The sequence below is a fragment of the Asterias rubens genome, chromosome 12, assembly GCF_902459465.1.
Source record: "Asterias rubens chromosome 12, eAstRub1.3, whole genome shotgun sequence".
Taxonomy (NCBI): Eukaryota; Metazoa; Echinodermata; class Asteroidea; order Forcipulatida; family Asteriidae; genus Asterias; species Asterias rubens.
This window is the reverse complement of record NC_047073.1, coordinates 9,004,761-9,016,950: the sequence shown is the minus strand read 5'-3', so window position 1 is coordinate 9,016,950 and position 12,190 is coordinate 9,004,761.

Here is a 12,190-nt window from a genome sequence, read left to right as displayed (position 1 = left end):
GCATGTACGATAATAAATAAATTGTATAACGCCTTGTTGAAAAGGTTGCGTGGGCGGGCATGTTCACAGACGGGGGCGATCGAGGCCGTGGCTCCCCGCGGGAAACAGCTCGTTCACGCTTACTCGCTCATTTTCATCACTGTGTTTCCTTAATAATCTTTCAAAACATCTCTCAAAACACACCTCATGTCTGTAGATCCATTCTTTTGTATTTAGTCTGTACTTTGTTATTTTTGTTTGACTTTTCTCTGTAATAGCGCCCTGAGCATTTTTGTGGATTTGTACGCTCTATAAGACCTCGTTATTATTATTATTATTATTATTATTATTATTATTATTATTATTATTATTATTATTATTATTATTATTATTATTATTATTATTATTATTATTATTATTATTATTATTATTATTATTATTATTATTATTATTATTATTATTATTATTATTATTATTATTATTATTATTATATTATATTATTATTATTATTATTATTATTATTATTATTATTATTATTATTATTATTATTATTATTATTATTATTATTATTATTATTATTATATTATTATTATTATTATTATTATTATTATTATTATTATTATTATTATTATTATTATTATTATTATTATTATTATTATTATTATTATTATTATTATTATTATTATTATTATTATTATTTCCATTTTATTCGACACGGCGTATACAGTACAGAGTAACACACAGAGCGACGGCCTCTAAAAATAAGCTTCAAAATACTGTACAAAAACTATTTTAAGATGGGTCATGGTTAACCGACCCCACACAACAACAATACAAATTTTAATGATTATAAGTATGGCGTATTTAGGCTGGCTATTTTATGATTATTATAAAATCCTTGGTACAACCACTGTTGATCAATGCCACAAAATGTGGAATAACTTCTGCTATAAATAAGCTCCAACATATTCACAAATTATTTTAAGGTGGTTCATGGTTTACCACCCCAAGCTAACAATAGAACATTCTAATGATATGCATTGAGCCGTTGTAGTAAAACGGTTCTTAAAATAGACAGCGAGTAAGCCCATTGACGTGCGTGTATGTTAATGAGCACTTTGACGGCGTTAACTTCGCATCCGAACAGCTCTTCCGTTTGTGCGTGAATGGGTTCGCTGCATAAACCGATAGCACGAGAACTAACGGAGAGTACTGTATTAAAACCTCTGCCTCACCGAAGAAGAATAATTCATGACATGGATGACCTTGCTAGTTCCTGTCCATCACGCCGATAGGTGTTTTTTTTCTCTTCAAATTTTCTCTGTTTCTGTTTCCTTTCTGTCTGATTGCTCTTCGTTTCTCTTTTAAATGAGTCACTATCTGTCACTATATTCTCTCCCTTTTAGAGGTTTTTAATGTTTGATTGTATCTTAGTTTTACACCAACTTAAAACTGATAAATACCATTGCGTAGATGATAAAATATTGCAGACGTGATGGTCTAGTGGTAAGACCTCTGCATGCTCTAGCAATAGTACAAGAAGTCGTGGGTTCGAACCCCCACCGCATTATGCCTGTGGATTGTTGTTAAGAAAGAACTGGGTATAAGGTGTCTACAATGAAACATCCCTGAGACAAAACTAACAACTAGAACAAATGCCATCATTTCAGATTTTGTGTATTTGTTTGTTTGTTTGTTTGTTTATTTATTTATTTATTTTTTATTAATAGTCGAACTTTAAAGGTCGTGGGAGTCGATGTTGTGTACCAGCAAACTTCAGCTTGTTAAATTGTTAAACTTCCGCGGTGACATCTCGAGATTAAAAAGCAAGGGACTAATATAAAATGTTTCCGGTTGTGGTTTTCGTCAATGTGAGATGCTTTGGATTTTTTGGAAATCTTGTAAAGTGATTGGTACCAGCAGCTTTGAATAAAAATAAGATATATCATGCACAACGTACGGGCAGTTAAGGGATTATGTTTACTGCTTATGGCTTGTTCTTAAAGTAAACAAACAAATAACCCAGTGTTATTCGCTGGATATTAATTTTAGGTATAATTTGTAAGCGGTAAAACATCAAATATTTAGCAGGGATACAATTTTGACTTGTATCTAAATTCTTTCTTTCAAGTCACTGTGAAGAAAATCAGCGGTTGTTTTTACCACATTAAAAAATAAATAACCGTTGGTCTCTTTTACATTTACTCTGTTCCTATACTCTGTATATTGAATACCTCACACTGCAAAAACTGACACAATGCGTGTCTTTATCAACAAAGAATAATTATTTACACCATTGGTGTTAAACTAACATAAATTTATTCAAAAACATGTTTTCACTTTTAAAACTGTAACGTGTCATTATATCTCCAATGACTCCTGGTTTCATACCCTTTTCCATCAATAACTCTTACCCCTGTCAATGCCGCGAGTTTTGCAGATCAGATGCAAGGTTCTAGTCATTATCCATGACGTGAAACAGCCTCTGAGCTAATTTATGTTTCCGTAGTAAGTATGTTTTTAGAATAATACTAAATGAATAAGACGATTCTGGATAATTTAAATTATACGAACTCTCTGTGTATTTAGCGATTTTATCTTTAAAGGCAGTGGACACTCTTGGTAATTGTCAAAGACTAGCCTTCACAGTTGGTGTATCTCAACATATGCATAAAATAACTAACCTGTGAAAATTTGAGCTCAATCAGTCATCGAAGTTGCGAAAATAATAATGAAAGAAGAAAAAACCTTGTCACACAAAGTTGTGTGCGTTTGATGGTTGATTTCAAGACCTCAAGTTCTAAATCTGAGGTCTCGAAATCAAATTCGTGGAAAATTACTTCTTTCTCGAAAACTATGGCACTTAAGAGGGAGCCTTTTCTCACAATGTTTTATACCATCAACCTCTCCCCATTACTCGTCACCAAGAAAGGTTTTATGCTAATAATTATTTTGGGTAATTACCAATAGTGTCTACTGCCTTTAAACAAATTGTATAAGAGGGCTCATATTATTACTACCGCTACACACTCCATGGTAACATGTATTGCTTAACGAAACTTGACTCAAAACCAAGGTTGATCAAACGCTTAGAAAGATATTAAACCAATTGTTTATTTTGGAACTCTTGAAAATGTACTCGACCCTGGTTTCGCCAATGCGTGGATGAATGACTTGGCATCTTTCCCGTTCGTTTCTATTAAAGTGATTATGTGGTTCTACTAATGGCCTTGCAGTGTCATTGCTTCGTCACGATGCAGGCAAAAACACACACAGGAAAATAATGTCCTTATGTCAATGAAAGAGTACACTAATTTTATTCACTGTAGTTCCAATTTGAAGAGGATGCACAGTCGTCAATCTCTGGGCAAATTATTTTTATTTAAATGTAGTCTGAGAAAATAACGAAATTTACATTGTTTTCAGAGAGATTGTGCCCCACCGCGCTCGTCAAATTATTGGCCAACAACTGCGTTTTCGATTCAAATCTACCCAATTCACATTGGTATCGCCTCATAATCAAACTTTTTTGCACGCATTCCGTGAATCAAATTCACCGTGTGTGCATTTTAAAGCAGTGATACATAGGAAACGCGCGCCCGCAATAGATGCGCGACATTATTACGCGCGATTTGAATCCTAAAAATGGCACACAATGGGCTTTAGCTACCGGTGACGTCACTGTAATGGTGTGTGGTTATTGTTTAGATCAAAACAAATTAACTTGTCCTTATTCACAAGTGTTTGTTTAATGAGTGGATTTCCACAGGAGACTAACTCTTGCTCGCAATTTAATCTAAAATTCAGTCCCATCACCATCGGTATATCTCGTGGGTTGTGCTGACGTCATCTCCGGCCGGGTGGTAAGCGTGTCACGATTTGAAACTCCGAAGACTTACCGAACCATTCCGATTCCGATACACGATGACGTCACGCAGTCTCGTGAACCCACCTGACGTCATTCGTGGGCACGTGCCATTGCGTGACGTCAAACAGTTAAGTCCAGCGGGATGCGGGCCATGCGGGTGGGCAATATCTCAGAATATTTTTTTTTATCACCTCGCTCTGTTTTTTTCTTGTCTGAACATGTTACTTAACTATGTAAGTAGGGCCAATCAAATTAACAGTTCGTAAACGCATCAAATTCCGAATGCGAATTATCAATGAGTCTGCACGTTTATAGCCCAGTGGCGGCGGTTTGTGCAGTAAAGACAAGACAAGACATGAGTTTAATCAATTGAATTTGCCAACCAAATTTCCCATTTTAAAAAAGAACTTCAGTACAATGCACTGTTATACAAGTCTACAAAGCAACTTTAGCAATTTTTGCCGGTAAATAATGTGAACATAATTAAGGAAAGAGTTTTGACCTTGGAAAGAGCCCCTTTTTGACCGGACTTTTGGAACAGTGTTCTCTGCTCATCGCGGTCTCTGCCATTCTCCTGAAACTTCTGTAAAGCTCTGAGCAAACAGTCATTCACAAAGAGATGAAATGGTTGTTGCACAAAAGTTGTAGTAGTAATAGTTACGTCTAGTTTTCTTCGTTATACAAACTATTGCTCCAAACATCACCCATAATAAAATGACTCAAAATGTACAACAAAAAATAGACCCACTGTCATGCATAACGCTCTGTTGCTGGATACGTCACGCGCGTTTTTCGCACCAAGACACGATGAGCACATTAAGTCGGACGTTCAGGGTGTAGTTGGGATTTTGTTCGAAACACAGCAGAACTTAAAGGGATGGTACACAAACACTGACTTGGTAACGAGCATTGGGGAGCTGTTGATAGTATAAAACTTTTTGGGAAACGACTCTCTCTGAAGTAACGTAGTTTTTGAGAAAGAGGTTTATATTAAAATAATAAAAGACTTCTAGCTAGAAGTCTTTTTATTCCTATCTGAAAACACACAAATTCGTCCGACAAGGGTGTTTTTTCTTTCATCGTTTTCTTGCAACTTTGATGATCAATTGAGCCCAAATTTTCACAGGCTTGTTATATTATGCTTATGATGGGATACACCAAGTTCGAACGCTGGTCTTTGACAATCACCAAACGTGGACAGTGCCTTTAAGAACCCTGGTTTGGGTTTTGTGTTTCCTCAGAGCAGGCAAAAGCGAAATCAAATTCTAGCACCCCGCCCCCACAGATACCCTCATTCCAGACGGTGGTATCGCGATGGACGATCCAAAACATTTCGAAGCCATATTATTATAATTCCAAGTTTAATTGAGTTTATTTGCTCACATTATCACAGGTCTTTACACACTGTAATGTACTGTGGACATGCAATTTCAAGGCGGGCCTCTTTCGTCTGAACTAATTTCTTAGCGAACGCCCGAGGCGCAAGATCCTATCAACACAGTAGGTACGCCGTGCATGCGCGATGTGTGACATGTGAATGTCTGAATATTATGTTGTTATAATGACGTCAATAAATAATTGCTCGGTGCGGCGGAGAATTGCCAGTAGAAATGTTATTGGGTCATTGCGAATCATTTTCTCAAATGACTTTTAGCATGAATACCGAAATGATTTGATTTTATTACTAATCAAGATAAACGTTGTGAAGCAAAGATAATAACGGGCATTTTTTAAATTTTACACTTTACTTTTTTTTGTAAGCACGTAAACATTATGGTTCGGCAGTTTTGAAGCTCATACATGCTTTCAATTAATACAGCATTTTTTTAAACAGGGATTATTGCAAAGTAAAAATCATACATGTAAATATCTATTTGGGGAGTGTTGGCTCTATAAAAACTGTTGTTGTGCAGTCTCACGTTTCGAACATGTCTTCAGGAAATGTTGAAACTGCATGCTTCCCACAACTTCTTGAATAGATTCAGAAGGACTGTCCATTTAAAACTATGTTCAATTTGCTGTGACATTAATTTTATATACATTACATTTTACACTGTTTCCAGTGACGTTTCGCCACCGTAGCTTCCAGACTCCCCACACTTCCCACAACTCCCCATCATCCAAACCCAACCCCCATAAAGAGGAGAAACCTGAAGTACAGACCTTGCCCAAAATAAATAAGGATACTTATTAAAGGCACTGGATACTATTCATAATTACTCAAAATAATTGTTAGCATAAAAACTTAAAGGCAGTGGACACTATTGGTAATTACTCAAATAAGCATTAAACCTAACTTGGTGACGAGTAATGAGGAGAGATTGATTGCATAAAACATTGTGAGAAACGGCTCCCTCTAAAGTGACATAAAGTATTCGATAAAGAATTATTCCATGGAATTTGATTTCGAGACCTCAGATTTAGAATTTGAGGTCTCGAAATCAACCATCTAAAAGCAAACAACTTCATGTGACAAGTGTGTTCTTTTTTTTTCAGTATTACCTCGCAACTTATAGATGACCAACATTGTGAGAAATCTCCCTCTAAAGAAGTAATTTCTCACTAAAATTCTGATTGAATTCGAGCCCTCAGCTGAGGTCTCGAATTCAAGGCATCTGAACGCACACAACTTGTGCGACAAGTTACTTTTCTTCCATTATTCACTCGCAACTTCGACGACCAGTTGAGTTCAAATTTTCACAGGTTTGTTATTTTATGCATATTTTGAGATACACCAAGTGAGAAGACTGGTTTTTGACAATTATCAAAGGTGTCAACCAGTGCCTTTACGAACATCCGTGTCACTACAAATTCCCAACAGGAACAAGATCTCGGACAAGAAACGGGACTTTCCCTCATGTGATATATTCCCTATGAAAGTGTGTGGTTTTTGGACGCATTCCACATGCAATCATTCACAAACTCGACACATTGCAGTAATAATTCACTCAAAGACTGGACCTGTGCCAGTAGATAAACGGCAAGATGGCATAATAATAAACAAAAAGACTCCTCAGGCGTTCGGCCAAAGTAGGGGAAGTCCCATTGATAAAGAAAATGCGAAACTGTATTCGGAATACACCATTTCCTTGTTTTCTTTTAATAGTGGGGGAATTGGATTTCCAAAACAAAAACGATCTTGTTGAATTTTTGAAAGCTTTGTTATTATTTTTTTCATCAAGCTTTATCATGATTAATATTTTTGAGGCTGACATTACGGACAATGTGACAAACACGAGCATAAAACTTGGTTTGTATGTTCACTCATCTGAGCTGATTGCCTGTATAAAAAAAAGTCTCAAAGAAACCTTAACATTAAGTGTAATGACACTACCACTGACTTAACTCCTCGAATTCTAAATCTCAATACACAAATTGATTATAGAATAGAATCAGAAATTAGCAAAGAATCGTCAAAATTGCATGGTGTTTCTAAAGGGACACATTGCCAATTAGATTAGGCGAGTGGCTAGAATATTATAAAAAAAAGCGTTGAAAGCGTTCGTTTTAAAACGAATTTGGGTGGAAAGATATTCCAATGACGCACCAATAATATGCCTTTCTACCCATTTTTGTGATTTTCCTCGTACTTCGTGAACTGACACGGTCCGCCAATTTGTAGAACCAATGTTTGACTCAAAATGGGAATTATGCTGGGTGGGTATCTTAGCAAAAGAAGTTGAGCTGCCCTAAAATATTCAGGCTCGATTGACATCAACGTTAGTCTTCCTCCACCTTTTCTCGAAGTACTCACACTAGTTTGCAATGGAATCGATCCCGTAAAAGAATAATCTGACAATCTTCTTAAAAATGTCTTAATATAATACCAAACCAGTTCTACAAACCATAGTGCAACGGGTCAAGACAAACACAGCGCTATTCGAGCCTCAACCCGTTTCAAAGTTATGGTGCGCACCCCTCCGGAAGTTTTGGTTCAACTTCACACTAAAGGATACAGCTATGAATCTTCATTTTCCAGAATGATCACTCGTGACTACCCGTGATGGGAACTGAAAGAAAGTTATGATAGTGATAACACTGATTGCTGACACATCATTTTGATAGAACTAATAACGAGCAACATTATATAACCGAATTACAAAAGCAAACTAGTTGTGAAATGAAAGGTTCGGTTAAAGTTTCATTATTTCCAAATCTGGGGTTTGCAGTTTTGAAAGCCAGCTTCAAATTGCTGAAGAATATCATCTGATAACCCGGACGTTTTCGCGCCTGTTTTACTTCATCATTGCTGTTTTAGGGGAAAGTTTGTAAGTAAGATGCATTGTGCATCGAAAGTAATATATGAAAAACACCACAATGAGTAAGGATGGACCATGGACACACCGAGATATCGGAGGAACAGCATGGTATCTTCATATAAGTTCCTGTTTTGCATAAAGTTTGTAACGTTACACAATAAATACATCCGAGCTCTTTCCAGTGTCATTTTAAACACTTACACTGCAAAACGTTGGATGTCAAATCGACACCATGAGTTGTCACGATAGGTTACCAAACAGAGAAAATCAAAAGTAACACTCAAGGGTATTAAAATAACCGTCACCAATGTAACTGTAGCGCTGAAATTGTGTTGGTGCACAAATCAGTGTAATGTTATTTTTATCACCCTATTTTTGTAGTTATAAATTTTGATCAACTGGAAACGGACAACGAGTCTCGGGGTATGGCAGATGTGGCAATCCGCCTTCAGAACACATTGGTTTGGGCGGCTCTATATCCCCATGACGGATTCAGAGAGTGATGAAAATGATAATGTTGACATTTTGATCCTTTTTGGTATCCATACCATCAGCGTGGTGACAACACCAATTGTGTCAATTTTAACCCTCCGGCACCACAGTTAAAAGTATTAAATGTATTAAAGTCAAAAACCATTTCAAAGGGCTCCCTCCTTTCGCGAAAACATACAATAAAGGGCGGGAAACTTTTTCTATAGTTTGAAACATACTTTTTGTAAGTTCACACGGGTATAGCAATAACAGTCACATCACTATATTATGGCAATGATTCATTCACATGCCGGCAAACCACATGAGTAAATATTTACATTTTGAATGTTTACAAACAAACTTTATAAAATAACCTTGGTGCCGGTTCATCAAATTGGAGGGTGGTTCGTGCGACCTGAAAAAAATATCACCTTAAAAACCGGCTGGAGTGCAGCTCAGAGAGAAACAAAAGACAACGCCGGCACGCTCAATTGCACCTGTGGAATTTGCCTGTTGACTGACTCCTTTCTGTGAATTGACTTGCTCTACGGTTCACATCATAACAGTAATGCCTGACGTTCGAGTTTGATTTACTTTCTTTTTTCATTTTGCCACTGATAACATTTGAACAAGGTAAGACATACTTTCGTTTGTTTAAAGTTTACTTTGAACTTTAAAAACACGAAAGTTTGTCTTACCTTGTTCCGATTTCGAAGTTAAATTCGTTTCTATTTCATGGTTAATGTAGATCCTTCGATCATTTTGCCCCCCCCCCCCCAAAAAAAAAAAGTAATAAATAAAAATAAATTATTTTCAATAACATTGTCAGATCTACCTCCGCGGGAGAACTTGTAATTAGAAATTGTGGAAACTTATTAGCATAAATTGCGGATTCTGCTTCATCTCGACGTACAGCAATCGACATAAACAAAATTGCTTTCAAAATGCAATTTTCAAACATGTGATCAAAATAAAACAGGGCAGAATCCTGTTGGCCAAAAAACGAGATTTGTTTCTAGTTTATGAGCTTTATATTATTGTTGTGTGCCCCATTGTTGTTTTTTTTGTGTGGTTTTTTACATTTAACAACAAAGGAGGTTGCCTTGCATAAATTACATTATGCAAAAAGTGACGCCACTATACTTCATGTCCGTCATAGGAATGCGGAAAAATTCTGCCCGATCATATAGGACATTTCCTCCTATTAAGGTGGGACCCTTATTTGTATTGTAGGTAGATCCGCAAACTAAATCATGTATATAGGCCTACTCTTACAAGGAAACAATTCCTCATGGCGATTCACTACATACGCTGCATATACAAAAGTAAATCCCGGTTTGGATATATAAACTGTATAGATCCGGGTGAAAATGTCATGGCTTGTAAAGTTGACATCAGACCACTATGTAGTTTTCCAGGCACAATATACATATTCAGTGGAAAGTTGAGACCAAGCCCATGTTAACTTTTATGATAAAACTAAATTAGAGTTAGAGCAGAGAGCTCCGGGTGAAACTTATCATCATAAGCTCTCCTTGAAGACAACTATATAGGTTAAAACGCCGAAATATTTAACCACTAGCTCTCTTCAGAGAGCATCTCTATGCAGATAGTGACCTAAGCCCAATTGCATTAAGCTGTTTGTAGGTAAAGCAGACAATTCTGCTTTGCAAGTTTCTTTGCTAAGCAAGAAATGAGCTGGGTACCAGTAACAACAATGGTTATTTACGGTATTTTGGCTGGTAAACCTTTTTAAAAATTTTAATATAAAAAAAAACAAGGGTTTTCTGTGCTTAGCAAGTGTTTGTGCAGAAGCTTTATGAAATTGGGCCCTGGTGTCTTCATAAAACTGAAAGCCTGGATCGACGAATTTCTCCTGAAGACGATCAGAGCAGAGTAGGCCCACTAATCGACGCATTGAGCTGCTACCGCCGGTTCTTTCAGAACCACCACAACTCAAACAGATTATTCTCATGTTTTCGGCCTATGGTGTTTTACCGTCACAAACCTCAATTTTATTGTATAAATTTTGTACTAAAATGTTAACATTTTTGTATTGTATCTCGACCGTGTTCGCCCTTCAAAAAACATGATGCTTTGTAGTTTATCTGGTTTTGACTTTCTCGGAAGCGTGGCAACAGGAATGTAGATTGTGATCAAAACGAGTCAAGTTACCGGTTCAGTCCCACCGCAATATCCGGTCAGTGATAACACGACCTTTTGGCAGCAGATGGTTGGGCGGTATTGGTAAACTTTACAGGTACGATGTGCGAGAGTAATTGGAGCCGTTACACTCATGGGTCTCTGATCTTACACCTCCGTGTTGAACATTCTAAAACATTATTTAAAGCCATTGGACCCTTTCGGTACAGAACAAAAAAAAGTTCACAGATTTACAAATAATTTACAGGGTTTACAGAAGGTAATGGTGAAAGACTTCTCTTGAAATATTAGTCCGTGAAATGCTTTACTTTTTGAGAAAACGGTAAAACAATATAATTTCTCGTTAGCGAGAATTACGGATTTGTTATAAACACATGTCATGACACGGCGAAACGCGCGAAAACAGGAGTGGGTTTTCACGTTATTTTCTCCCGACTCCGATGTCCGATTGAGCCTAAATTTCCACAGGATTGTTATTTTATATATAAGTTGTGATACACGAAGTGTGTGACTTGGACAATACTGTTTACCGAAAGTGTATAATGGCTTTTTGAAATGACTGGTGTTGGGACTAATCTGTTTCAAGATGTTAACTTTTAACTCAAAGAAGAAAAAACGTGCACCATCGACCAACAGTCACGCGACCATGGTCGCAAAAGGTGCATGGTAACTTTTTGGCTTGAACTCTTATTTCCACAACGGTTCCCGGATTGCTCCAATCCCAGGTTAACATAACAAATTTTTTAAGTGGAAATCATCCAGCACATAATTTATATCATTTGGAATAGTTTAGCATATACTATTTCCTTTTTCCTAAGTTCATTGTGACATGACCATCGAGAGTGCAACAATGTCCAAGCGATTTACAAAAAAGGCATGACCTTTTTGTAGCAATACCGTAAAAACTCATAAATTATCATGGCTGCTAAGCTTATTATTCCTAACAGCTCATCGCAGTCGTTAGAAAAGAATCGATGGCCATGGTATATAATGAAGGTGTATTCAACCTTAATTACTGCAAAAAATTATCACAAAACTATATATAAATCAAATCATAAAGCCAATGGCCTACTTTTTTCTTTCAAAGACTCTGGTTTTTGTATAGTTAAATGTTAGCCTTGGGTCTGTGGCTTTATTTTGAACGTCAGATCCAGGGAGGGAAGAGCACAGAAAGTTCTTCCCGTTTAACCATGGTTCAACCACCCCCTGTCGACCAACAAGAAGCCTCCATCAACCACTCGCTTCGATGACAAGTCCAAGAATATAGAAAAGTTCCACCTCAAACATGACCCAACGTTTTGCGTCCATCGGAAACAATCTCCCTCCAAGACTATAACCCCCTTTCAAACTTTAGGAAATTGTCATCAACATTTACAAATGAGGCTCTCGGTCATCAACAAACCGTGAGAAAACGTGATCAAGTCCAGACTTTCTAGGTCACTCTTGTTGT